Source organism: Sardina pilchardus, chromosome 7, assembly GCF_963854185.1.
Source record: "Sardina pilchardus chromosome 7, fSarPil1.1, whole genome shotgun sequence".
Classification (NCBI taxonomy): domain Eukaryota; kingdom Metazoa; phylum Chordata; class Actinopteri; order Clupeiformes; family Clupeidae; genus Sardina; species Sardina pilchardus.
In genome coordinates this window covers 5,048,893-5,053,674 of record NC_085000.1, presented here as the reverse complement: position 1 = coordinate 5,053,674, position 4,782 = coordinate 5,048,893, and the positions used below count along the sequence as shown (strand labels likewise).

At 38.3% G+C, this 4,782-nt stretch overlaps 1 long non-coding RNA gene across 1 annotated transcript; it reads left to right on the top strand.

The window, feature by feature from the left end:
* The first annotated feature begins 1,397 nt into the window (after positions 1–1,397).
* LOC134086883 (uncharacterized) lies at positions 1,398–3,910 on the top strand. Its single transcript, XR_009939777.1, has 5 exons — positions 1,398–1,525; positions 1,778–1,829; positions 1,979–2,134; positions 2,318–2,397; positions 3,555–3,910. It is a non-coding gene; the product is annotated as an uncharacterized LOC134086883 (long non-coding RNA).
* Positions 3,911–4,782: the final 872 nt, after the last annotated feature.

Genomic DNA, 4,782 nt, shown 5'->3' with positions numbered 1-4,782 from the left:
TCACTGATTTAGAAGTGGTATGGAGATCAAAAGGCAGCAAGTTTCATCTGATAATAATTTGGAATTTGGAATTTCATATAAGGTCCTGTAATGGTTTGCCATTACACACCCCCTATTGGAACTAGAGACTATTTAAGGATTATTATTGGACACGAGAGAAAATTATTTGCCACAGTAGCCCATGTGTCAGGAGCAAACTAGGTTTATGAACCCTTAATGAAGGAATATATATTTATGTTGTGCCTCATTGTGCATTTAGTTCGACGGTCTCCAAGAAATATTTAATATTAATGTGGCATCTGTTTATGGTTTTGCCTTTTTCACCCTCTATTGGAAGAGACTATTTAATAATTATTATTGGACACAAAGACAGATTTATCCCATGTGTCAGGAGCAAATTAGGTTTATGAGGTTGATGTGGTATTTGTTTATTGAGGTAGTTTAAGTCTGTTGCAGTTTTCTTCTTGTAGATTTTTATTTTCTGTTTAAGTTAACTTGATTGAGAGTGCAAGTGCATATGTGGGTGCACTGAAAAAAATGGAAATAGGGGGTCATTGATGTGACACGAATTAATCTGGTAGATGCAACAGGATTGTTTTACATTCCGTTTGCAAACATGTTTTAATTGAGTAGATTTGAAGAGTTAATTTTGAATGTTGGATGTATTCATTTTTCTTACGTTAATTGGAAGTGAAAATTTCACGTTCAGATATACTCCAGAGCAGCAGGTGGCTGTAATTCCTAATTAAAACGACAAGCAGTAGAAGAAGAAGCGTTTGAATCGTGGTTGAATCGTTGGCTAAAACCTATGGCTAAAACTCATCACTGGTGGTGACTGTCATGAAAATCGAGTTAACCTACTGAAAGGTAAGTTTATCAACCTTATGATCATGTTATATTAGACAGCATATCTCCTAGCAGTTTTCTTGCAGTATAAAATCGTTGCATTGTGAAGCCTTGATGTCTTTTTCAGCGGCTTTTTTTTTTTTAGTTAGCCCGTCTACGGAACCTGCTACCATGAAACCAGCACTAGCTAGAAATGTGCTGCAACCGTTGGCTGGTTGGGAAATTAATAAATAAAGCTTAGAGCTAAATATTGTCCATTAGTTGGATAGTGCATTTCGGAATTTCGTGGAGAATATGAATGTTAGGGTAGGTTGCATAAAGAATATTAAAAAGGTGTATGTTAATGAAAGCCTGTTAGCTGTGCGCCACGTGTGTTGCTAGCAAACTGCAAAGAAAACCTTTTACTGTTAGTGCTAGCATAGCCACATGGACATAGTTATAGAAAGTTTGTACCCACACTATGAACATAAGTATTTTGATTCGTTTGTGCCGCAAAATAATAATAAAAAAAACATGCTCAAAAGATTTCTTAAAGAAATTAAACTTGAAAATGTTTAGTGACCTTAGTTCACTCTAGATTTGTGCATTTGTTTTGTGACATGTTGATTTGTGTGCTTATGAGTTGATGTAATTATTTTTTCTCTTCCATAGGTCCATGTTATTGCACGCACTTCCAATTGTAAGTACTGTCATCAGTTGTATGGCTTCTAAATCAAATTCAAATCAAAATTAGAATCTAAAAATGTGTGTTTGTGTTAAAAAGGTATCAATTCACATGGAAGTCTGAATTTTGGTAGTACATTGTAAGTATATCTCTTTGCTTGTTATTGATGTTAAGATTGAAGTTTTAATAATGTGCCTATTGTTTTTATATATATATATATATATATATATATATATATATATATATATATATATATATATGTTGCAGGGTCAGGTGGTGGAAATCTGGAGCTGTAAGGGATGCAAAGAAACAGTATCAAGTAGGTCCACGCTCCTAAATCATTACAAGCTTAAGCATCCGCATTTTGGACGTAGTGCTCCCTTTCCCTGTACATACCCACACTGTCCTTGCACGTTTAGAATGTGGAATTCAAATCTGCTTTCCTTCCTGTTAATGCTTTTATTTCAGATCAACGCAAAATTCAAAAGAATTACGACGGTCCCACTTCAATCCAAGTTCCAGTCTCAGATAGACCTTCACTCTGACAACCTGATAAAGCTGTTCCAAAAGAGAGGGGGACAAATAGGGAAAGGTCTCCAAGCAATCATTGAGAAAATGACTGATGTGAGTGATACTGGGTCTTAAATCATGCAAACCTTACAAGGGATTTTGATCATATTGATATTTCTTCACATTGTATTTGTCGAACTTTTCTTTCTTTTTCCATGATCGTTTCCAGCAGTGGTTGACTTAAATGAAGGTTAGATTAACCTGCTAATCAAGAATTTTTATTTCAATGTGATATAGATGCTGGCCAGGAGTGTCTCCTGAAGGGACTTTGTATGTACATGGGGGAAGATCCTGAAAACCTTGTGCAGGAATATATGGTATGTACATGAATTGGTGCTTTTCTCAACACTCCACTTCTTGTATTAGGTAAAGGGGAAATCTAGTGTAAATCCCATAGCCCTGTTAAAAGGAAGACTTCACCGTTTTTTCATATTAAACTACGTTATTCCCTTAAATAAGACGAGTTCATACATGCCTCTCACATTCAATGCGTGCACTCACTGGCTCTGGCGTGCGGCGCAACTTTGATAGCACTTAGCTAGCCCAATGCATTCATTAGGATCCAAACAGAGATGAAGTTAGAAGCGACCAAACACCTCCATGTTTTCCCTAAATACAGTTACACAAGTAGTCACACGACCAAGTATGGTGAGACAAAATAAAACGTGGTGCATTTGTAAGCAGGTAAGAGGGATAACTATATTGTGTGGCGCAGTAATATCCTCACTTTTGCACTTTCAGTTTCACTTTGGAGTGAGGATATTATGGCGCAGAGTCTAAGTGCTCCCAATGTTATTCCGCCACACAATATAGTTATCCCTTTTGCCTGCTTAGAAATGCACCATGTTTTATTTTGTCTCACCATACTTGGTCATGTGACTACTCATGTAACTGTATTTTAATAGGGAAACTATGGAGGTGGTCGCCTCTAACTTCATCTCTGTTTGGATCCTAATGAATGCATTGGGCTAGCTAAATGCTATCAAAGTTGTGCCGCGCGCCAGAGCCGGTGAGTGCACACATTGAAACGTGAGAGGTATGTATCAACTCGTCTTAATTAAGGGAATGACATAGTTTAATATGAAAAAACGGTGAAGTGTTCCTTTAAGCTCACCACATGCAGTCCATTGGAAAAAGAACAAGACAATATGGGAAAACATAGGCCAATTCATGGACAGGCAGCTTAAAGAAGACTATGAGGCAACTGAAACTGAAACTAAGGAGAGATGCCCCATTAGGTCAGCTTCAGCTGCCTGTCCATACCTTTGTCTATATTGTGCCAAATTTTCTCATTCTTTTTTTCCTATGGACTGCAGAATGCTGTGATTGTTAAATCCTCAATGCTTATTGACTTAAGCCATGTAAAGTAATGTAACATTTCAGACATGACTACTTTCTGTAGTGGTCTCGTGTAGAGCTTGGTTAAGGGGTCTAATTTCCGTACTGTTGTGTGCATTTGTCTTGTCTTAATCAGGGCATGGATGAAGCTGATGTCAGTGAATCCATTGAAGACACAACTGTCGGGATTTACGTTCTGAGAGAACATGAATCAAGTGAACCGGAGGACATTTGTTTCTTTTCTTTTTTGTTTATGCGCAAAGGACTTCAACACATCTCACCTTTTGGTCTATCTCTTGTTCATCTCTCACTCTCTCTTTTTCTCTGTCACACCAACACACACATACTAACAAACACACGCACCTCACACCCATCCACATAACTCCAGTGACAAACTCCAGTGTAATTTTTGCCACCATGTTTGGCTCACAGCATAGACCACCATTGTCTTCCTCTCTATCCCCTTCTCTTCCTCTCTTTCTCTTCCCTTCTCACTCTCTCTCTCTCTCCCTCCCTCTCTCACTCCTCTCTTTCTGTGTAGGATGTCTGCTGCACTGTAAAGTGTCGGATGAAAAGCATTGTGTACTCATGTAGCTTTCAATAAAAACAATTAAAAGACTGAAACTGACTGGCTCATTTTAATACAAAGGGACTACTAGGGACATTTCTTTGAGTTGTATTAGCATTAAGAAATTCAAGTTAGAAGTATCATTTAAATCTACTTCCATTAACATGATAAAATGACTTTAACATTACACAATAAATTGGTATTACATAAATATGAAGGTAATATCTTCATTCAACATGATTTTGTTATGTAATACAATGTGATTGCAATGTGTAGGCTTTACAAGCAACGATTAACTAGAACCAAAGTGTAAAAATTGCGTCAGTTGGACACAATCTGATCATGTGGGACCGATGTACACAATAAAATCATGTAAATTCAACGATTTTTTTTTTTCAGTGTGTGTGTGTGGGGGGGGGGGGAGATGAAGAGTGGAGATGGATGTTGCGTGTATGGTTGGTGTTTGGATGTTCGAGTGGAGGCTTTGGGGATATGGTTGTGTGGATGTATGGATTGTTGTGAGTGGGTGTGTGTGCGTGCGTGTGTGCGTGGGGGGGGGGGGGGGGGGGGTAAAAGGTGAGAGAGAGTGTTCATGGATGCTTGTGTGTATTGCTGGTGCATAGTCTAGATGCTCGTGTGAGCGTTGTGTGGATGGTTGTTGTGGTTGTGGGGTGCATGGATGTGTGTGGGGTAGCTTGGTGGGGAGGGTTTGGGGGTGCCTGCAGGGGTGTGCTCTTATTCATCATTTACTTTTAATTTTATTATATTCTTTTTTTCCCTTTTCCTTCTTTCTTTC